Source organism: Taudactylus pleione, unplaced genomic scaffold, assembly GCF_031769625.1.
Source record: "Taudactylus pleione unplaced genomic scaffold, aTauple2 ptg000573l, whole genome shotgun sequence".
Taxonomy (NCBI): domain Eukaryota; kingdom Metazoa; phylum Chordata; class Amphibia; order Anura; family Myobatrachidae; genus Taudactylus; species Taudactylus pleione.
The window spans coordinates 5,187,110-5,212,419 of record NW_028284975.1 but is presented as its reverse complement, the minus strand read 5'-3'; the positions used below and the strand labels follow the sequence as shown (position 1 = coordinate 5,212,419).

The 25,310-nt window shown below is 41.9% G+C and overlaps 1 pseudogene; it reads right to left on the bottom strand.

The window, feature by feature from the left end:
• Positions 1–2,389: 2,389 nt before the first annotated feature.
• On the bottom strand, positions 2,390–2,508 carry LOC148481582 (5S ribosomal RNA; annotated as a pseudogene).
• Between the last annotated feature and the right edge of the window lie 22,802 nt (positions 2,509–25,310).

Below are 25,310 nucleotides of genomic sequence, written 5' to 3'. Positions count from 1 at the left end.
CACCACACGCAGTGTCAAGGAAAGGCTCAGGCCTTGACCTTTATTTCTTAGTGGTGGTTCTGCACCTGTCAGAGAAGCATCTTCTGTCTGTCATGATTACAATGAAAGAGCTGTTAGAAGAAGTGTAAAAAAACTTAAAACCACTAAGGCAGTAGATCAAACTGTGCATTCACAAACACAAATGTCTGAAATCCCTGAGGAGAGTCTAAGGACCTCATTCAGAGTCGGTCGAAGCGGCCGCACGGTCGTACGCCACCGATGTTCGCTATACTGCGCATGCGTAAAGTTCGCAATGCGCGTGCGCAAACTAGCCGCTACGATCAGAAATTTCTCTCTCCTTGAACACAGCCAGGTCGGTAGTTTGAGTGACAGATGGAGGCGTTTGTGGGTGGTAACAGGGGAAGGTGCTTGAAAACGGGGGAGTGGAGATCCGAACGCAGGCGTGCCTCATGCGAACGGCGTTTTATGGGAGTGCATACGGATTATGGGAGTGCATAATTAACAAAGTAGCGTCATGGCACATGTGACATGGGAGGTTTTTACACTGACATGATCGTAGAGCTTAAGAGAGGGTATGGTCGACCTTAAGCTCTATGACCAGTGCCGATGGTCTCGATTAATCCTTATATGCCCGGAGATGACGTGCAATGCGTACGAGAAGGGGGCGTATTTTTTTGTCTTCCGACCGCTTCCTCCCCTTGTTCGGCCAACTACCGATCCGAACTTAGGGACGCAACTTGTGAGGGAATCATTTGAATATCCAGCCCCTTTTTCCGTACGACCGTGCGGCCACTTCGACCGACTCTGAATGAGGTCTTAAGTGTGTCCATGAGTGCTATGTGTGAGCCTGACCTTTCACAGGAGCCGCCTTTCACAGTTTCTGCTCCCTCTGTATTTGTGGGGATGAGCAGCATAAGTATTGCTGATGACATAGAAATTGAGGATGCCAATGTGGAATTGCAAGAGGGTGAGTGGGGTATTTCTGTAGCTGACGCTGGCACTAATGAGGATATTGAGGATGAGGATGTTCTTTGTGTAAGTCAGGCACCAGTGGAAGCAGCTCTTGGAAAATTATAAGAACAAGGCCGTTGTCATGCCAGGGCATAGGACCAAGAAATCCACATCTTATGTCTGGAATAATTTTTTCACAAATCCTGACATTTGTCAAGCCATTTGTAGCCGTTGTGGAACCACAGTAAGAAGAGGTAGGGACGTAAAGCATTTAAGAACCTCCACGCTATTACGTCATCTGCAGCTAGCTCATGACAAGTATTATATAACAAAAGGAAAACCGGTGCTAAAAAAATAACAACAAGCTGTCCAGCATCAGCTAGCTCCCATCTCTCTACTAGGTCCATCTGCAATCTCCTCCGCCAACACCCTCATCCACATTATCCTCAGTAATGATCAGAGGTAGTCCAGCATCCAATTTACTAGGTGACTCATCCCCTTTCCAGGACTCCTCACAATTATCCATGAGTACTAGGCCTGCTGCTGCTGATGGGGGTGGATCTTCATCCCAGAAGTGGACCAAGAAGATTACTAGTCGTAGTTTAACAAAAAAACAATTGACTGTTAAAGAATCTCTTACAAGGGGAAGCAAGTATGACAGCTCTCACCCAGTCGCCCAGCGGATCACTAATGCCATGACAGCTATGCTGGTATTAGATCTGCATCCAATATCCACAATTAATGCAGTGGGTTTTACAAAGTTAATTGAGGTCCTGTGCCCCCGCTACCAAATTCCATCTTGGTTTCATTTTACCCGAAAAGCCATTCCTCGGCTGTACCAGGATGTTAAAAAGAACCTAATTATTGCCCTACAACATGCCATTGTAAAAACTGTCCACTTAACCACAGATATGTGGACAAGTGGTAGTGGGCAAATTACAGATTACATGACTGTGACAGCCCACTGGGTGGGTGAATCGCCTTCAGCAGCAGCAGATGCAGTATCTAACAAACAACACCAGCTCATTCAGAGGCAGGCAACTCTGTGCATCACCGGATTCAATAAGAGGCATACCACTGACAACGTCTTAGAAAAACTAAGAGATATAGACACAAAAACAGAGAAGAAAGGCGGCTCTTTGTTGGGGCACTCTTATGAAATAACATGTTTCAAATTCCACATAAAAATTAACTTTTATTATGCTTGCATAAAACAAGAGAGGTACACTTACATAAATATAAATACACATATACATGAAACAAAAACTCGGATATAACAGCTATCATCCAAGTTAATGGGCGAAAATAATGGAATAAATCCAATCTGCATTCCACACAATGAGATGCGTATGATCTCTTCTTCAATCCATGAATTTTGTACAAAAAGTTCATACAATATCTGTGCCAAGTGTTTATCCTATTCTTCCGAATGGGAATTAACCTACGGCACCTGGTATTCCTAGGAGGTCTCCCATCCAAGTACTGGCCAGGCCTATTACTGTATCGCTTCCAAGATCAGACGAGATTGGGCAGATTCAGATAAGTATGACTGTAGGTATATATCATTCGGTAAGGGTAAGGGTCCCCTTACACATGGTTTCCACAGTTTGATATGAAAAAATGTAGGACTATCACTCACTGGAGAGTCCGATTAGTAGTACACACATATGTTGAGTAAAGTAATGCATATGCATACCTTATTCTTGGAATAGAAGAGTGTCATAAATTAACATGCATTAAGAACAACATCGATATGTAATCCCCAATAATCCTAACAATTCACGGGAACAAAATCATCCCTGTGTGTGATGATTTTTTATATTAAGGGATCACATATTAAATCGAATATGTTGCCTGTTGATGATCAATGCTGGTAAGGGGAAATGATATATCAAATATCACCACTTAATCACAGTTAGAATTAACAAAATAATCATATGGCTCACATGCATTATACTGTGCAATTGTATCAACTCATAGTGTCACTGCCGATCATAATATGCTTTAAGGGTTAAATGCATCACATTAACATATTGTCCTGTATGAGGTCAAATAACTCTCTATTTCTTATTGTACTACACGATGATCAGACGGTTAGCAATAAACACCTTTCAACATCCGAAAAAAGCTTCTGACAATCTAACACATATATAGTACAAACATGGGGGAAAGGACAAATGTAGAAAACAGCTGACCAAGATTCTATTAAATTGTGCACAGTATTCACTGTGTATGTCCAAGTATATCGTGCACAAGGTATAGCCTAACAACGCTGTAATCAGCAGTAGGTCTAACAATAGATTTATGAAATAACAGCTGTTTTATAAATCCCCATAAGTAATCTCCCACATAAGCCCTTAGCGATATGTGATCCGTACAAATAAGTGACTCATCGGTAGCAAAAAAAGGATTGCTGAAATATGCACTGTGTCAGTAGAGCCAAATATACAATACCAGCAGGTTCCAGTTTTCCGGATCAACTGAACCTTCACATGTCGTGTAGCAGATGGAATGAGCGAGGACGCGCGTTTCGCCTTGGTACAGGCTTGTTCACCTCACCGTGACCACACAGCAGGAAATCCCGTTTTTTATACCTAATTCGGCACACTTGTGACGCATAACAGGGAGGGTTGTGATTACGTCACCCACTTTACTGGTTCCCGTCTCACACCAGCCCTCCACCACGTGTCATCGTTCTATCAGACCTGATGATATCATGTGACATCAATTAGCCAGTCGGATCATGTGACCATCGCAATGTCTGATGGTCATTGTAGTTCAAAGTGACTCCATAAATAAAAACGAACACTACAGCAATTATAAATAATCAATTGATAAAGAAAGAGGCAAATATTAACAGGATAAATGAATAAGTATAACTGAAAGTAATTTGTGAAAATAAAAGCTACACTATAATATCTATAATAAAACCACTAAGCAATTGCAGATCCTTATCACATAAGACCCTGATAGTAAAGGAGTCCTCCTATGTAGATGGTGTATAGCTATATTGTACAGCACATATTCTCTGTATAAAACACAGAGTGTTACATATATGTATATCACTGCACATAATTGGCCCATATGTATATATTCCAATTATAAGTCTGGGTCAATTACCTCAATAAAATAATTATCTGAGACATTATATATAATTAATAAGTGAATAAATAGTTAAAATATCTATTACTAATATATAGATAATTATGTGTGTAAATAATAAAACTTCTTTATCCAGCACCAATGAGTAAATATAACCCAATATGGGCAAGGAGTGTGAAAAAAATATACTTAGTGAAAACAAAAATAATTAGATGTGTACAAGTTTGTGTTAATTATGTGTACTAGTATGTGAATGTAACTGTACATCCCTATTATTCAATACCAATAAGTGAGTGTGTAACATATATCCCAAAGTGAACGGGAAAATAGAAATATATAGGGTTATTTCGTGTTGACAACTAGATTATATCCCAGTCTTTTTTCACATATCTAAGTCCTTATTTACACTAGTACTTTGGACATATGGTTTTTTCCTCCTTTCTTTCTTCACTATCTGGCTAAATATACGCATATGCACTTGGTCCAATATGTACTTATGTCCATTAGTATGCTTTTATTAAATTTTATTACAATTTCTTGCACCGATATATATTCACAAATTGTTTCACATTTATTGCATTATATTTACACATATAACATGTTTATTATCACAGTTTGTTTGCAGTGGTGGGTTTTAATTTATTTCATTTTCTTTATATTATAATTATCTCAATGAGATCTCTCTTAACAGATCTCATTAGTATTTTAATTAACTTCATGTTCACTTCTTTTGGTATTTTATAATACCAACTATTATTTAATTGTTGTCAACACTATATAACCCTATATATTTCTATTTTCCCGTTCACTTTGGGATATATGTTACACACTCACTTATTGGTATTGAATAATAGGGATGTACAGTTACATTCACATACTAGTACACATAATTAACACAAACTTGTACACATCTAATTATTTTTGTTTTCACTAAGTATATTTTTTTCACACTCCTTGCCCATATTGGGTTATATTTACTCATTGGTGCTGGATAAAGAAGTTTTATTATTTACACACATAATTATCTATATATTTCGTATTAGTAATAGATATTTTAACTATTTATTCACTTATTAATTATATATAATGTCTCAGATAATTATTTTATCGAGGTAATTGACCCAGACTTATAATTGGAATATATACATATGGGCCAATTATGTGCAGTGATATACATATATGTAACACTCTGTGTTTTATACAGAGAATATGTGCTGTACAATATAGCTATACACAATCTACATAGGAGGACTCCTTTACTATCAGGGTCTTATGTGATAAGGATCTGCAATTGCTTAGTGGTTTTATTATAGATATTATAGTGTAGCTTTTATTTTCACAAATTACTTTCAGTTATACTTATTCATTTATCCTGTTAATATTTGCCTCTTTCTTTATCAATTGATTATTTATAATTGCTGTAGTGTTCGTTTTTATTTATGGAGTCACTTTGAACTACAATGACCATCAGACATTGCGATGGTCACATGATCCGACTGGCTAATTGATGTCACATGATATCATCAGGTCCGATAGAACGATGACACGTGGTGGAGGGCTGGTGTGAGACGGGAACCAGTAAAGTGGGTGACGTAATCACAACCCTCCCTGTTATGCATCACAAGTGCGCCGAATTAGGTATAAAAAACGGGATTTCCTGCTGTGTGGTCACGGTGAGGTGAACAAGCCTGTACCAAGGTGAAACGCGCGTCCTCGCTCATTCCATCTGCTACACGACATGTGAAGGTTCAGTTGATCCGGAAAACTGGAACCTGCTGGTATTGTATATGTGGCTCTACTGACACAGTGCATATTTCAGCAATCCTTTTTTTGCTACCGATGAGTCACTTATTTGTACGGATCACATATCGCTAAGGGCTTATGTGGGAGATCACTTATGGGGATTTATAAAACAGCTGTTATTTCATAAATCTATTGTTAGACCTACTGCTGATTACAGCGTTGTTAGGCTATACCTTTTGCACGATATACTTGGACATACACAGTGAATACTGTGCACAATTTAATAGAATCTTGGTCAGCTGTTTTCTACATTTGTCCTTTCCCCCATGTTTGTACTATATATGTGTTAGATTGTCAGAGGCTTTTTTCCGATGTTGAAAGGTGTTTATTGCTAACCGTCTGATCATCGTGAAGTACAATAAGAAATAGAGAGTTATTTGACCTCATACAGGACAATATGTTAATGTGATGCATTTAACCCTTAAAGCATATTATGATCGGCAGTGACACTATGAGTTGATACAATTGCACAGTATAATGCATGTGAGCCATATGATTATTTTGTTAATTCTAACTGTGATTAAGTGGTGATATTTGATATATCATTTCCCCTTACCAGCATTGATCATCAACAGGCAACATATTCGATTTAATATGTGATCCCTTAATATAAAAAATCATCACACACAGGGATGATTTTCTTCCCGTGAATTATTAGGATTATTGGGGATTAGATATCGATGTTGTTCTTAATGCATGTTAATTTATGACACTCTTCTATTCCAAGAATAAGGTATGCATATGCATTACTTTACTCAACATATGTGTGTACTACTAATCGGACTCTCCAGTGAGTGATAGTCCTACATTTTTTCATATCAAACTGTGGAAACCATGTGTAAGGGGACCCTTACCCTTACCGAATAATATATACCTACAGCCATACTTATCTGAATCTGCCCAATCTCGTCTGATCTTGAAAGCGATACATTAATAGGCCTGGCCAGTACTTGGATGGGTGACCTCCTAGGAATACCAGGTGCCGTAGGTTAATTCCCATTCGGAAGAATAGGATAAACACTTGGCACAGATATTGTATGAACTTTTTGTACAAAATTCATGGATTGAAGAAGAGATCATACGCATCTCATTGTGTGGAATGCAGATTGGATTTATTCCATTATTTTCGCCCATTAACTTGGATGATAGCTGTTATATCCGAGTTTTTGTTTCATGTATATGTGTATTTATATTTATGTAAGTGTACCTCTCTTGTTTTATGCAAGCATAATAAAAGTAAATTTTTATGTGGAATTTGAAACATGTTATTTCATAAGAGTGCCCCAACAAAGAGCCTTTCTTCTCTGTTTTTGTGTCTATATATGCATATACTAGGCTTTGGGAGCACCACCAATAATGTAAATTAAAGAGAATATTTCAGAATATGTATTACGATTGGTTTACTTATCAATTCATAATTACTAATTATCATTTGCGCTTTGGGTCACAGTCTTTTGTTCTGTGCGGAATCTCTTTCTCTTTGTTTGTAAAAACTAAGAGATGTCATAGAAACATGGCTTACCTCACTTGGACTCTCCTCAGGATTTGTGATTTCTGACAACGCTACAAATATTGTGAAAGCATTACAGCTGGGTGAATTCCAACACATTCCCTGTTTTGCTCACACAATCAACCTAGTGGTGCAGGGTTTTTTAAAAAATGACAGGGGCATGCAGGAGATGCTGTCTGTGGTCCGAAAAATTTCGGGAAATTTTCGGTATTCAGCAACAGCGTACAGGTGATTGCAGCACCTGCAAGAGCAGTTTAATTTGCCCTGCCATCAACTGAAGCAAAAAGTGGTAACGAGGTGGAACTCCACGCTTTATATGCTTCAGCGGATGGAGGAGCAGCAGAAAGCCATCCATAGCTATACGACAAGCCATGACATTGGGTGAGGAGGGGGAATGTAGATTAGCCCAGCACAGTGGAGAGTACTTTCTGTCTTGTGCAATGTGCTTAAATCATTTGAAGTTGCCACATGTGAAGTGAGTGCTGACACTGCTAGCTTGAGTAAGGTGATTCCCCTGATTAGGCTTTTGGAAAATCAGCTGGAGAAATTGAAGGAGGAGATTAAACAAAGTGATTCCGCAAAGTATTCTGGACTGATAGATGAAGTCCTTTATTCGCTTCGCCAGGATCCACGGGTGGCCAAGATCTTGAAATCTGATAATTATATTTTAGCAACCATGCTTAATCCTAGGTTTAAGTCGTATTCTGTTTCTTTACAACTGACCCAGATCGTAAAAGATCCAAAGCGCTCCTGGTGAGCAAGTTGGCAGCTGAAGTGACAGATGGCACTATGATGATCTCTCCTTCATTTTCTCCAGCATCACCACCTTTCCCAAAAGGCTCAGTGGTGATGCAGATAAGTCAAGTCAACATTTTGACATCTGGTCAGGTCTAAAAGAATTGCCCAACACCAGTGACACCTCTACCATAACTCCATCTAATACGATTACCATCCAATGAATGGTGGAGGATTATTTTCAGGACACCGTACAAGTAGACATGTCACAGAGTCCCTTCGAATATTGGAAGAAACAAAAGGCAATTTGGAGATCCTTGTATAAACTGGCTTTGCAATACTTAAGCTGTCCACCCTCCAGTGTGTACTCGGAGAGAGTATTCAGTATAGCCGGGAACCTTGTGAGCGAACAATGTAGGAGGCTACTTCCACAAAATGTAGAAAAAATTATGTTCATTAAAATGAACTGGAAATTTCACGAGGAAAACATTTCCCGCCAATCATGTCACAGTACAGATACTTCTGTAATGGTGGATTCCAGCGGGGATTATTTAATATTGTGTGAGGAATCGGATGATGTACACACTGATGAGGGTGAGATCTTGCCACTGTAGAGCTCTTGCCTTTAGCTGATTTGGTAGCTTTTTTTGTGGGGGCCCAAACAAACTAAGCACTTCAGCCACAAAGTGGCAGTCCCTGTCGCTGAAATGCTTTGTATGTTAAAGTGTGCATGTCCTTTTTAATATCCAACATAAGGGTAGGTGGGAGGGCCAAAGGACAATTCCATCTTGCACTACCTTTCATTTCTGCCACTGCTGTGTGGCAATTTTTCATAGATGTGCTTTAAACTGTGGTGTCTGTGCCGCTGCTCTGTCGCTTAGTAACCAGTCAGCTCACTGCAACCTTTGGCCAGTAAAGGTGAAAACAATATTATAAGCTGTGAGGTGGTCTAAATTGACTGGAAATTACTGGAAATTAATGTTATTGAGGTTAATAACACTAGAAATAAAAAAAGCCCAATTTATGTGATTTTAGCTTTTTTTTGTAAAAAATCCAAAGCCAGTCACCGCAGTTTGGCAAATCCAAATCCAAAACCGGACGACGAATTAGAATCAAATCCAAATCTGGCAAAAATGGTCCGGTGCACATCCCAAATCAAAATTGGTAACCACAACAATGAGCTATATCTGAGGTTCACAGGTCACTACAATAAACTAAGAGAACTATCATCTGATTCACTATATCTTGTCAACATTCGTTACGTTGCAATGATTATAATGTCAACAAAATGTTTAGATGGGGACTTGCCTGTTTTGGTGGCCCCAGCGGTATATTCAGGGTCCGACGGTCATCCAGCTGCACTTCCGGAAGTGAGTATAGCTTAACACTAATCCTCCTGCTAGTGTCTAACCTTCTCTCCCACAGCCTAACCCATCCATCCCATACCCTAATCCTCCGGTCTGTGGGCCTGATTCAGCTTTGGGAATAGAATAAGATATAGCAAGTAACTGTGCACCTGGACAAACCATGTTGCAATGCAAGGGGTGCAAATACATAAAAAAAAATTTCTTCTTCAGCATCCATAGGGCTCCACAGGGGAGACAGTGGGGTGTAGGTGGAACTTGGAGGACCCGACACCAACACCAAAGCTTTTTAATCCCAGGATGCTCCGGTCCATTTCGTTGGTGTACAGCAGGAGCTGGATCACCATCTTAACAGTGGGGCTGCACTGCTGCTCCATCACCCCTCACCCACCGCCCCCTCTGAGACTCACTCCAGCCATTTTCTGTGTCCAGCTCTCCAGGAATGCTGGGTCCAGTCTCCTTGTATAACTCTCCCAAGGGCCAGGTTTATACAGTGTTATATCCTACTAGCCACTGTGGTCTGTGGAGTTGATTTTAGTGCCCACTACAGTTATATTGTATATTCTGCATTTGTATGTGACTTGTGCTAGCACTGCTGTATGTTTTTTCTTTTTTTTCCTATTACTATCAGCCTATAACTTTCCTTTTATGCTACTATAACCCTGGCATACTAAGGTATAAGGGGTTCATTGTCCCTCACATCTCCCTATACAGTATTTCTGAGGGCTATCACATTCTATATATCGCTGTTGCGCACTACACTGCCATATTACTCATACATGTCAGATTGTGTGTCACATTATTCTTGCAACTAGTTCTGGCAGAGGCAGGAATAACAAGCAGCCTGCTGCTCCCACTCTGGTGTATTTTAAGTACTACTCAGCTTCAGAGGACCTCATTCAGTATGGTCTTTGTGCATCTTGTTATACTGCCCCAGGCCCATTAGCCCCGGTGTCTTCTCCTCAGGACCCGCCCTGGGCCATCTAATGGTCCCTATGGTAGCTCCCCCTATGCAATGGCCACAGCAGGTACTCCCTGCAATTCATTTGCCCCCCCCCATGAGTAGACGTACTTTCTACCTCAGTGCAGAGTCTGGCGAATACCTCTACAGGCTTTCAACAAAAGCTGCAAAAGGACAGGCCCTTACCTAGTAAACCTACTAAGCATGCTGTTATCTTCCCAGTCCACCCAGCTATCTGATTCTGAATTATCATCTGGGGAGGCAGAAGATGCAGACCTCTCTCACTCTGACTCCCCCTCGGGAGATGAGGAACCCCCCTCTAAATTAAATATACCTGCACTTGTGAGAGCTGTAAAATCTATTCTTCAAATAGAAGAGACAGAACCCACTCCTAAAGCAAAAGAGCCAGTATTTAAGCAACAAAAGGTAGTTTTACCAGAGTTTCCTCACTGATCATACAGTCCGGTCCATAAATATTGGGACATTGACAGAATTTTCATATTTTGGCCTCTATTCACCACCACAATGACTTTGAAATGAAACAAACAAGATGTGCTTTAACTGCAGACTTTCAGATTTAATTTGAGGGTAATTACATCCAAATCAGGTGAACGGTGTAGAAATTACAACGGTTTCTATATGTGCCTCCCACTTTTTAAGGGGTCAAAAGTAATGGGACAAACTAAACAATCCTAAATCTAACTTTCACTTTTTAATACTTTGTTGCAAATCCTTTGCAGGCAATTACAGCCTAAAGTGTGGAACACATAGACATCACCAGACGCTGGGTTTCATCCCTGGTGATGCTCTGCCATGCCTCTACTGCAAATGCCTTCAGTTCCTGCTTGTTCTTGGGACATTTTCCCTTCAGTTTTGTCTTCATCAAGTGAAATGCATGCTCAATCGGATTCAGGTCAGGAGATTGACTTGGCCATTGCATAACATTCCACTTTTTAGCCTTAAAAAACTCCTTGGTTGCTTATACAGTATGCTTCGGGTCATTGTCCATCTGCACTGTGAAGCGCCGTCCAATGAGTTCTGAAGTATTTGACTGAATATGAGCATATAATATTGCCCGAACACTTCAGAATTCATTTTGCTGCTTTTGTCACCAGTCACATCATCAATAAATACAAGGGAACCAGTTCCATTGGCAGCCATACATGCCCACGCCATGACACTACCACCACCATGCTTCACTGATGAGGTGGTATGTTTTGGATCATGAGCAGTTCCTTTCCTTCTCTTCCCATCACTCTGGTACAAGTTGATCTTTGTCTCATCTGTCCATAGGATGTTGTTCCAGAACTGTAATGGCTTTTTTAGATGTTGTTTGGCAAACTCTAATCTGGTCTTCCTGTTTTTGTTGCTCACCAATGGTTTGCATCTTGTGGTGAACCCTCTATATTCACTCTTGTGAAGTCTTCTCTTGATTGTTGACTTTGACACATATACATCTACCTCCTGGAGAGTGTTCTTGATTTGGCCAACTGTTTTTGAAGGGGTTTTTCTTCACTAGGGAAATAATTCTTTTGTCATCCACCACAGTTGTTTTCCGCGGTCTTCCGGGTCTTTTGGTGTTGCTGAGCTCTCCAATGCGTTCTTTCTTTTTAAGAATGTTCCAAACACTTGATTTGGCCACACCTAATGTTTTTGCTATCTCTCTGATGGGTTTGTTTTGATTTTTCAGCCTAATGATGGCTTGCTTCACTGATAGTGACAGCTCTTTGGATCTCATATTGTGAGTTGATAGCAACTGATTCCAAATGCAAATGTCACACCTAGAATCAACTCCAGACCTTTTACCTGCTTAATTGATAATGAAATAACAAGGGAATAGCTCACACCTGTCCATAAAATAGCTTTTGAGTTGATAGTCCCATTACTTTTGGTCCCTTAAAAAGTGGGAGGCACATATTGAAACTGTTGTAATTCCTACACCGTTCACCCGATTTTGATGTAATTACCCTCAAATTAAATCTGAAAGTCTGCAGTTAAAGCAAATCTTGTTTGCTTCATTTCAAAACCATTGTGGTGGTGAATAGAGGCCAAAATCTGAAAATTCTGTCAATGTCCCAATATTTATGCACCTGACTGTATGTGTGAAGCATGAAATATGCGCAGTAAAATATTTCAGCTATCTAAACATTAAAGTTCCTTTTACCCTCTTCTCAGTACTGATTGCACTAAATGGGAAGTTCCCCCAGCAGTGGATTCCCACGTGACACATCTGGTCAAGAATGCTACCTTACCTATCCATACTGCAAGCTCCTTGAAGGAGACTACAGATAGAAGGATGGAAGCATGTCTGAAATCTATATACTCTCTAACAGGAGCTATTACTCATCCTGCTAGGGCTATGGACTGGGTGGCAAAAGCTATTGAGAGTTGGGCAGAGGCCTTAGAAGAGACATTTCCCTCTGATGCTTTGAGGAAACAGCTGTCCTACATATCTCACATTAGAGATGCAGCCTCCTATTTGGGTGAAGCAGCTCTGGATACGGCTCGCCTAGCTTCCAAGGTATCTGCCACTTCTGTAGTAACCCGCCGTATTGTTTGGCTTCACTCATGGAAGGCAGATTCGGACTCTATAAAGGCATTAGAGTCTCTGCCTTATTCTGGGGATATCCTGTTTGCCCCAGAATTAGACAAAATTGTGACTACCTTGGCAGCTTCCAAGACTGCATTTCTGCCCTGTGCATATAATGCAAGCCTCGGATGTCATCCTTTCGGTCCTTTCATCCTCAATGAAAAGCTAAAGATCAGTCCTTTCCAAGGCATCAGGCATCAACTAAGGCATCCAAGCCTAGGACCAAACAGACCTGGGCTACTAGACATCCACCTACCAAATCTGAGGACAAGCCTTCAGCCTGATGGGTGGGACTCCCTGGGTGGGAGGCCGACTTCAATTCGCCCAGTTCTGACATCAGACCACATCAGATGCCTGGGTAAGAGAAGTGGTCTCCCATGGATATGCCCTTTCCTTCCTGAGGTAAGCCCCCAGCAGTTCTTTTGCACAGGACCTCCATCGGAAACCAAGCAAGGCCCTGCTGCTCCAAAAGGAGTAATAATTCCTTACTGCTTTCAGGAGTAATAATTCCGGTTCCCTCCTCACAGCAAGGTAAGGGCTATTATTCTACCCTTTTCTTCATTCAGCCCAACGGGTCTCATCGGCCTATCTTCAACCTCAAGTCTCTGAACAAGTTTATCAGGGTGCCCAGGTTTTTTATGGAAACCCTCCACTCTATTATCCTGGCTATGGAGCCTGGGGACTTTATGGTGTCTCTGAACATTCAGGATGCTTACCTACATGTAGCTATAGCGCCTTCTCATCAAAAATATATCCGGTTTGCTATACTAAAGCAACATTCCCAATTTCAGGCTCTGCCTTTTGGTCCTTCAATGATTCCCCAGGTCTTTACCATGATCATGGCAGTTATGGCGGCCTATCTTCATCGTCAAGGGATCAGACTGCTCCCATACTTAGATGATCTCTTGCTGTTGGCCAGCTCCCCAGAAATTCTTCACCGCCATCTACAGGTAACCATTGCCTTTCTACAAATGCATGGTTGGCTGATCAACTGGAAAAAGTCTTCCTTGATACCTTTTCAAAGAATGGTACATCTGGGAGTCCTCCTGGACTCTCAGGTTCAGAGAATCTTCCTAACAGCAGACAAAATCTTGGTATTCCAACACTGGGTGAGCAGACTACTACACAGTCACAGAGTGTCAATTCACTCTGCAATGCAGACCCAGGGATCCATGATGTCCACATTCGACATGGTAGAATTTGCTCAGTTTCACTGCAGGCCCCTACAACACCTGATGGTGGAATGTGCTGCCCCATCTGCTCAGATCCCAGATGATTGGCCTCTCCCCAGAGGTTTGCCTGTCCCTAGCCTTGTTGCTACAGACATCCTACTTCGACAAGGGACACCCCCTTTTGGATCCCGGACTGGGCTCTCCTCAACCTGGACTGAAGCCTTCGAAGGTGTGGTGCAGCTACCAGCCAGCACTCCAGCGGCCTTGGAAGGACTTCAGCTAAGGCGGTCTTACCAATCAATGTCCTCGAACTATGAACCATCTACAGAGCTCCCTCTCTGGCTTAGGATATTCTTCAGGGCAGGCCAGTACAAGTACAGTTCGACAATGCAATGGCAGTTGCCTACCTCAATCTCCAAGGAGGCGCTCGAAGTCAGACAGCAATGGCAGGTTTGCCAACATTCTCACATGGGCTGAACACCATCTCCGCAGTGTTCATCCCAGGAATTCTAAATTGGGAAGTGGATTTCCTCAGCCGTCATGATGTGTATGCAGGAGTGGTCTCTACATCCAGAAGTCTTTCAACTCCTGGTGGACAAATGGGGTCTACCAGATGTGGACCTCATGGCCTCAAAGCACAACCACAAACTTCCAGTGTATGGAAGCAGGACAAGGGACCCGAACATGGCCTTCATGGATGCATTGTCTGTGATGTTAACCTTTCATGTAGCATACCTCTTCCCTCCAATAACCCTTCTTCCTCGGATTCTTCTGAAATTCAAACAGGAAGGGGGCACAGTTCTGTTGGTAGCTCCGGCTTGGCCCAGAGCCATTGATACTCCGATCTTCAAAGTCTCTCCACAGACGTTCCTCTTCAACTTCCACTACAGCTAGACCTGTGTTCTCATGGTCACTGTCTACATCCGGACCTGGCCCATCTGTCTCTTGAGACATCCCTCCTAAGGGCTAAGGGATTTTCTTGCTCTGTGGTCCAGACCATGCTCAGAGCACGTACACCAGCTTCGGCCAGAATTTATCACCGAATATGGCACACATATTTCTAGTGACATGCTCCTAGAAACTATGACCCTCAAGTTTTTAAGGTTTCTAGAATACTTGCCTTTCTTCAGGCTAAATTGGGTCTTGGACTCTGCCTAGCATCTCTCAAAGTGCACATCTCCATTCTGTTCATCTGGTTCCAGCGCAGAATTGCTCCTCTACCAGATGTTAACACCTTCCTACAAGGTGTTCTACGTATACAACCTCCCTTTGTCCCTCCTGTGGCTCTGTGGGATTTGTCAGTGGTTCTCCACACACTTCAGGAACCTCCATTCGAACCCCTGGAATCAGTGGATGTCAAATGGCTCACTGCAAAGACTCTTTTTTCTGGCTATAGCATCTGCACATGTATCAGATTTAGGGACGCTTTCATGTCCCTCCCCCTTTTTAATCTTTCATCAGGACAGGGCTGTTCTTAGAACGTGCCCGGGCTTCCTTCCCAAGGTGGTTTCTCGTTTCCCCCTTAATGAGGAAATTGTGGTCCCGGCATTTCAATTACCAGACCTCTTGGCAGATGAGGCTTCTTTGGATGTGGTCCGTGCTCTGAATATCTACATGGACCATACTAGTGCCATCAGGAAATTGGACTCCCTCTTCATCTTATATGGATTTGATAAGAGGGGATGGCCAGCTAACAAACAGACTCTGGCAATATGACTTTGTGTGGCTATCTCACAGGTTTGTACTCAGACAGGCCTTTCTTTGCCAGCTACAGTATTTGCTCATTCTACTCTCTCTGTGGGTCCCTCGTGGGCAGCCCAGCGTGGCACCTCTGCTGAACAGCTATGCAAGGTGACCACGTGGTCTTCTGTCCACACCTTTCTTAGGTTTTATGCCTTTGCCCCTCAGGATGCTTCCTTCAGGTGCAGGATTCTTCTCTCAGCTCAGGAGCATCCCTGCCCTTGAACAACTGCATTGGGACATCCCCACTGTCTCCCCTGTGGAGCCCTATGGACCCTGAAGAAGAATAGGAGAGTTATGGTAAAATTTACCCTTGTTAACGCTCTTCCTTCGAATTCCATATGGTCCACAGAGCACCTGCCCTGACATACCTGGCTTCTATGGGTTTATACTCTTGGTCACTTGTTTCCTTCTCTGTGTGAGTGTGTGATTCGTTAGTGTACCAGTCTTCATTTTCTCCTATCCTGCTCCTGCCTTGGGCTTGTTAACAAAATTGAGTTGCCCTCTGTGGGCTGGGTATAGGGGGAAGGACCGGAGCATCCTGGGATTGAAAAGCTCTGCTGTTAGTGTCCAGTCCCCCAAGTCCCACCTTCATCCCATTATCTCCCCTGTGGACTCTATGGACTTCGAAGAAAGTGAGTTAACAAGGGTAAGTTTTACCATAACTCTCCTTTTTTGCATGTTAAGTAAAGGCTGGTTGCTTTTGCATATAGCCCACAAAAGATGCACAGCTTTATTTTTACACTGCAATTTAGATTTCAGTTTAGACACTCTTAAATCTAAATCTCATGGTTTTATCAAGATGCATAGTTATGCTGCCATACATGATGCAATGCACCGTGCAGTGCGACTGCCGATCCGTCGGCAGACGGATCATGCTGTCACTGCCGGCAATCGTGCGGTCCCCGCTGACTCCACGATATGCCGGCTCCCCCCTCCACCATTTGAATGGGATCGTACATTGCATCCCAGGTCAGATGGTTTTGTAGGAAGACCTGGGGATGCGATGTAAGACCCTGCGGAAGCGCGCAGCACGATATCAGGTACAATATAATTCCCATACACGGCACGATATAGCACCTATATCGTGCCATGTATGGGGGCCTTTACTTGCTTTATCTTACTCTAGTCCCAAAGCTGAATCAGGCCCCATGCACAATATCGACATTTACCTCAACAATCATAATGTCGACATGTAAAATGTCGATATAATGACGGTGTTAAAGTATGTGTATATTAATACCACCATTTGTAGACTAATTATTAATCAATATTTATATCAATGAATATTAAATTCTTCTACAGCCATAGTCACATAACAAGATGACTATAGCAAGCTCAGAACTGGTGTACCACGTCACTTAATATATATACAGATATAGCTAGCTCTCACACTACAAGCCAATTAACATTTCAATACATGTGGCCAACAGACCTGGGCATGAGATTCTTGCAGTCAGGATACCTAACACAATAAGGTTTAAACCATCCCCCAAGGGTTTCAGTTGACCAAGAGTATACTTCCTCTTGAAGCCACTCCTCACAGGTGATGACAAAAATAGCATCTCACATAGACCAGAGAGGGCACACAGACCAGTCACTCACGCCAGGGCCGTAACTAGGGTAGTGTGACCTGTGCCATGGCACAGGGCACCGTAGGGCAGGGGGCGCTGTTTGGGCCTGCCAATTTACCTGTTTATTATCATTCTGACTTGTAGCTTCCTCTTCTTTTTCCCCCAGCATCTCCTAGCCTCCCCTAGACCTTCTCATGAAGCCATGGGCTTTTTACAGGTGCACTATCTTATGTCCCTATTTAGGAAATGGGGGGGGGCAATGCTCTCTCTGGCACAGGGTACCAAAAAGTCTAGTTACGGCTCTCACTCATGCTGTTATTGCTACAGCGAGACCAGCACAAGGATGTACCTAACTATACCAGGAGAGAGGCTAAGTATCTAACTATATAGAATCATACAAATGGCATGGCATGGTTAATGATTTGTTTAATAACGTAGTGATCTGTATAGTAGTTAGTCTATAGGTGTATTTGTACTTTTGTAGTGATTTGTGTTAACATGCAGTAGATGGTGTAGTAATTTTGTGGGCAGCATGCAGGAAAGGAATTCATAGTGGAATCTTTGTTCATAATACACAGCAAGGTTATCATGCTGTAATGCTTTGGTTAAGGGCATACTTACCAACTCTCCCTCATTGTCAGGAAGACTCCCTGAAATAGCAGCAATCTCCCTGACTCCCTGAACAGTCTTCCAATCTCCCTGATTGCACCTTACCCCCATTATGAAGCTTATAAAAATAAAACCAGAAGAGATACAGTATATACAAAATGTGATCATTAGTATAATTTCCCTGCATTAGATATAAGGCAGAATGATCCCTATGGCTACATGCATTTTCTGAAAAGTATTTCAGTGTGTTTTAATCAACAATAATATCATAATACTAACTGCTTTTGGGCTCTTTTACATTTTGGAAGTAAATAATTTTATGACACGCTTCTCAGATGTAGCAGTACACGCCCACTTTACCACTTTCACAATCTCCCTGAAAATATTTTTCAAAAGTAGGCAAGTATGCTTAAGAGTGATTTTTATTCTGTCAAAACAGCACTATGGTGGTTTGTGAATAAACAGCAAGATATGCTGTTTATTGTGAAATTCTGTAGTGGTTAATTATATTCTAATAGGCCCATAAGTACTATATACTGTTTGCTGTATATTGTCAAAATGGCTGCCCACCATGTGGTTTAAACAAAGGGGTTACATGTGCTTCCCCCCCCTTCCATTGAATCATGTGCTGAACAATAGCACAGCCTAGGAAGTATAGACTTGTTAATGCTGACTGTATTCTGGAAGGATTGTGAGGCCTGTATTAAGATGATATTGTTAGACATTGGAATCAGCTTATGTTGTGCATTCTGGAATACTATATATTGCAATGTTTGCCTGCAAATATCACACAGTTGTGGTGTGTGAGAATGGTTCCCCCTTTACCAAAAGTAGCTTCAAGGTGAGATGAGTTGCACATCTCACTAATAGATATATTTGCGAAAGAGCATTGAAGTTTATTTCCCCTATTACCATGTTTTGTTAGCAATCGGCATACAATATCCAATTTACATATTTATAATAATATTACAGGTAATGTCTGATGAAGTTGGTGTAATGAAGGTGGTGGATGCATTATGTTGGTATTACAGAGCTATAGCATCATGGGAGTTTCAAAATAGAGTTTCTTTGTACCCTGAGGTTTGGATAAAGCACACGTGCCATCCCATCCTCCACACATCCCACACGCCCATACTCTTTCTCTCTCTGTAATCATCTCTGTATATCTTATATTGTATTTTGACTAATATTGTAAAGTTTAAATACTGTTTTATGATATACTTTATGTATATGGACTTTCTGAGCATCAATTTGATTATATAAATACACTTTTACTTTAGTAATCTAGTGTGCAATGTCTTATTGAAATGAAATTATCCTAATGACTTAAAGATTCCTGGGTAACACTTTGCGAGGGAACCAGTATGTTTCCCTTGCGGGATTACACTGTCGGTATTGAGACCGGCGGCCATGCGTCCGCCGGTCTCATAACTACATACCCTTTGCTAGTTAAGATATTAATTATGATCTGTTATTAAAGAATAAAAATAGAATATTTGCTTCAGACATATGAGATTAAAACAGGCAATTGTAGGTACAAACAAACAAACAAAAGAAGGAACTAAAACCTTTCTCATACGCCTTTACAGACGGCATCCCCCATCACCAGTGTGGGTAAATTGCCAGGCAAGCTATTGAAACTTGGCTGTACCAACAGCGTGAGTACCTGCAGTCTGTCCTTATAAACTGCACCTGGGTAGAGGAAGGTGGCTTTGAACAGAGGTGGATGCTTGTGTGGTTTCACTGGCAACTGCCACTATGGCTGGAAATTATCACCCAAAAGATCACCAAGCATCAGCTGTTACAGTGTTAGGGTCCTGTCTCAACACGTTGGAATTCAGACTGTGCCTAACAGGTTGGCATTGTTTGTGTCCACACTGTAGGGCAACTGACTGATTTGCACACTCCTCCACAACTGCCTCATCGGGTCTGGCTGTGCTCTACTCTTGATGCTGGCATTCTTTTACTGTACACTGCACAGATTCTGACTACGTGTACTCCAAGCTTGTATCTGCAACTTCTTATTTAAAGGTGCAGGCATGCTGCACTCTTGCTCTTTTTTCCTTTATTATCATGTAATCAGTAGAGATGTGCGCCGACCCCCGTGTTTTGGTTTTGGATCTGGATCTCCCCTGGTTTTGGATCTGAATCTGGTTTTGGATTTTTTTCCTCTGTGTTTTATTTACGGTTTTGGATCTGGATTTTTTTGTAAAAAATCATGAAAACAGCCAAAACCACATAATGTGGGCCTGTTTTTGTTCCTACAGTATTATTAACCTTAATAACAATGATTTTCAGGCATTTCTAGGCATGTTTAACCACCTCACAGCTCACAATATTGATTTCACTATTTTTCACCAATATAGGCCAAAGGCTGCAGTGAGCTGGCTGGCTAAGTAAGCAACAGAGCAGCGGCACAAATGCATGGCAGTTTAAAAAAGGATCAGACATCTATGAAACATTGCCACACAGCAGTGGCAGACAGGATGGCAGTTTAATAAACTATAATAATGTCAGTCGGCAATGCCCCAAATTGTGCCAAATGTAAAGGAAAGAGGTGCAAGATGAAATTCTCCCTCCCACCTACTCTTATGTGGGATATTATAAAGGACATGCCCAGTTTAACTTTAGCCACTAGGACTGACACTTTCCTGGCTGAACTCCTTGGTTTGTTTGGGACCCCACAACACATTTTTGGAAGGACTACCTTCAATTATTAAGGAGGAGGTTGATGATGAGGGTGTTGGTGGTGGAGATAGCATGTTATGGTCCAAACTGCTGGTATCTGATACTGGACTGCTTGTTATTAATTTACAATTTATAATTTTGTTAAACAAATTTCACGAACTCGCTGTAAATGATGTAACAGGGAGGAGGTGCCTAGATGGTTAACGTCCCTTCCTCTGCTAACTTTGGCTTTACAAATGGAACAGATGCCTTCACAACTGTTGTCAGAATTTAGATTAAAATAATTCCACACCCAAGACGTTGCTTTTCTGGCTGTCTTTTTATCATTAGCAAGAACTGGTGCCACTGGTGGCTGATTTACGCAAACCACATCCTTATCATCAACATCCACATTAGCGTCAGATAGGACACAAATTTCCCCCTCATCCTCCTTTTGCACTTCCTCCACACTATCAGCCTCATTTTTTATTATTTCACCATCTAATACTAGCACAGCCATCATGGCGTCAGTGATCCGCTGTGAAACTGGGTGACAGCTGTTATATTTACTTCCTCTATCAAAGGACTGTTTAATAGTCAATTGTTTTTTTAAATTACTTCCGATCACGAATGAGGATGTAGATGATGATGCAGGTGTTGGTGTTGGAGATTGAAGGTGCTTGGATCTCATAGAGAGGGAGTAGGTAGGTGACACTGGACTTATTACGTTTTGAGTTTTGGAACTTGGCGACGTACACTTTGATATTTGATGAATGCGCTCCAAGTGACATAACAAGGAGGTTCCTAGGTGGTTTAGGTCCCTCCCGCTACTCACTAGGCACATATGGCTTGACAACTGTTGTCTGGATCGGGATGGAAATAATTCCACACATGAGAAGTAGATTTTTTTGTCTTTTGTCTCGGCATGACAACAATGAGCTTTGGCTTTTTCAAACCATGGGCAACAGTTGTTGCCTTACTTACACAAAGGACATCCTCGGCATCAACATCCTCATCACCAACACCAACATCTTCATCATCAACATCCTCATCATCCATAGCACCTTCATCCACCAAAATATCCTCCTCCATGTGCAATTCCACAGAAGCATCCTCAATGACTACGTCTGCAAGATGTTGACTGCCCTTCCCCACATTTACAGAGGGCACACAAATGTTGGAACTTGGAGGATCCTCCAGTACACTAGTATTTAGGTCGGTCTCACACATGGCAACCGCGGACACACTTGCACTCTCCTCGGGGATTTGTGATTTCGATTTCTCAAGGCACACAGTTGGTTTTTCCGGAGCTGTCTTAACAACTTTCACATTTTTAATTGGACCACCACCACTACTACTACTACAAGCAGAAGGGCTATCAGAATCAGCAGTCTTCTTCATAAAGTAAGAAGGCCAAGGCCTTATCCTTTCCTTGCCACTTTGTGTAGTGAATGGCATATTGCCAATTTTTTGTTTATCTAAAGTCAAAATCCTTTCAATTTTTTTTTCTTAATTTCAGTAAAACCTGCTTTACCATATCGATGGTGTGACTTAAGCCCTGGGGCATGGGCCTTCCTAGAGGTCGAGGAAGTTGACAGCCTTGCACTGCTGGCGGCAGCTACAACATGTGGTTCTTGGCCTTGCTCTCCTGTCATGTGACAGCCCTCCATATTTTTTTTCTGCAGTCTAGAAGCAGTGTCACAATCACCAATAGTATAGCCAAGGTGCGGTTACAAAATTCATACACGTGCAGTCGTGCGCACACAAAAAAATATTAGAAAAAAACGACAAATGATGATTTATATTTTTTGTCAGTTCCAGAAGAACTTGGCCCCAGAGTAACGATTGATCATGAGTGGAGTCAGGCAGCACAAGGTTGCAACTTGCGTTGCTGGCTGGCTCTTGTGCGCTACTGTGGTTAAGCCTAACACGCATGTACAGTGCACACACAGAAAAATATAAAAAGACACTTTTATTTTTTTTATTTTTTTTTTGGAGTCCAGAACTTGGGCCCAGAGATGGGCACGGCACAAGCCCAGGACACAGCAGACAGCCCAGATGGATCACCACACAGCACAGTGACAGTGACAGCACCGTGACCAGAGACCAGAATGGATCAGCACAGACAGCACAGTGATAGTGACAGCACCGTGACCAGAGACCAGAATGGATCAGCAGACAGCACAGTGACAGTGACAGCACCGTGACAAGAGACCAGACTGGATCAGTAGTCACCAGCCCAGGACACAGCAGATAGCACCAGCACCTCTCCCAGCCCTACACTACCCACCCTCCTTGTTCACTTTACACAGCCGGAGTGGAAATGGCATCCGTCGCGTGGTCCCTTATATACTACATTGATCATAGAGACGAAAGCCCGCGAACCACGAGATTTCCGTCTCTATGGTTTTGAGAACCGAGTAAGGTCGGAACCTCCGAGCCTGCTTGGATCCGACTCGGATATGCTAAATTCGGGTGGGTTTGGTTCTCTGGGAACCGAACCCGCTCATCTCTAGTAATCAGTGACATCAGCTATGCTAATGAACCTACATAAGGATCTGTCGAAGTCAGATAATTGGATGTGATCATTTGCAAATATTATCTGATGATCTAGTCGTCTGTTGTCTGATAAAGAGTAAATCGGATGCTACTTTGCGTCGGCGCAATCCAATGCGCACAACTGCGAACCTACCACACAAATATACTGATTCACATAACGAACACACATAGACTTATATGCTTACACATAGACGCCCACGTGCGTCCTCACATATATACATACGAACATTTCCTACATCAATGCACAGATGCACATATGCGAACGCATATGTATATAATGGTTCCTATTTGCAATAAGTTAATAAAGAGAGTTATTAAAGGTCCTTTTAACAAGTAATTATGAAATGTGTACGTAAATAAGATCTAAGGTTTAGAACATAGTAGACATGTCATGTTTGGTATTATATTAAATCCCTGATCATTTGCAGATCTCCAGTTCTATCAGCAAGGAGATCGCATTATGCGTCCGCAAGTTACGAACTATAGAGAGTTATTGGTTAGCATGTTAACATTTTGTATGTAGTGTGTAGTGTGTAGCCAGCTTAATCAGTTATTTGGCGGGAAACTACACAAAGCAACTGTTGGAGAACTAGGACATACCCCGATGACACCGTATGAACTATCAAATGTCCAGAAAGACCAGGAGCAAGGACCAATGGAATCATGCCAGCTTGTCTCTATTGTTCTATCTGTGACCTGTAAGGTATATAGGCTAGTGCTCTGGACACCATAAGGGAGTCATTTCCCTTCTTAGATGGCCACAGACTTCAGGATTGATGACTGAGAACTGGAATCCAGAGCGCTAGATATGTATCGGCTGTACCTTTGTATTCACTTGCTTTTTTGTGCTAATTGTTTAGATCAAAGCGTGTTCTACTTTTCTTGCATAATACAACTTTTTGTGCTTTGGAACCACAATTGGATTGGAAAGCAATTCTTTCTTAAGCGACTAGTAGCGCTAAATAGCGACAATTAGGTATACCGATTAAGGGGTATACATAGATTTCTCTGGGAGCAGATACGAGAGTATTAGGCCTATTTCATTAGTAACCAGCATATAGTTCTGTTCTCTTGCTACTTAGTGTTTGGTCCAGTTTATCCTGACTATCCATTTTGCCTGTTGCCTTGTACCTTATGTCTGTGTCCTGGTTATTGGCTACGGCTTTTCCTGACTTTGCTCCTGCATACTCCCTTGGCTATTTATGATTATCTTTGTACCAGACCTCCTCTTGCTGACTGTCCTTTGTCTACTTAATTAGGTATACCGATTAAGGGGTATCCATAGATGGGGGCTCGCAGTTGATATCACGTTACCGAAAGTCGCACGATAGCGTACGGATCTGGGTTCCTCAACAAAGGGTGGAAAGGCGCGCCATATGCAGGTAAGAACGCACTGTGTTCAAAGCCTGTTACCATTCAGTGTTGTGAAACCGATGTCTGTTATTGTGTGATTTTAAGGAGCGCTGATTAGGGACCTGGGGCCAAAAGAGAAAAGTTTGTTTCTTTATTGTCATTTTTTGCGCTAAAGTGCGATTCGCACAATAGCGTATACGTATTTCCTGTACTGCTGCCACGTGTTTAAACAATCATTTTGATAAACAGTCTTGTTATATGCATAGCGTGATTACTTGGTAAAAACCTCTAAATTGCACTGCTAGAGTTGGGAAAAGTTTTTCTGCGCAGAAAACGAAAGATGAAAGTGAACGTGTGTTTGTGATGTGAAAAGGTTACTGTTGAAAAGAGACAGAGGAAACTCGGTAGGTGTCTGACAAGGCAAACTGCTACCGGGCAAGTATACAAAGCAGGTATATTGTGGTACGACTTGGGTAGTTGTGGGGAGGAAATCACTGGCAAGGGTAAGTGTTATTGGAACACTTAAATTCTAGCAGGGGAGAGTAACTCAAAGTAGGAAGCAAGCGGACGAAGCTTGGGTTAAATTCACCGCAAGCAGGATAAATTGCAATAGGCAGTAA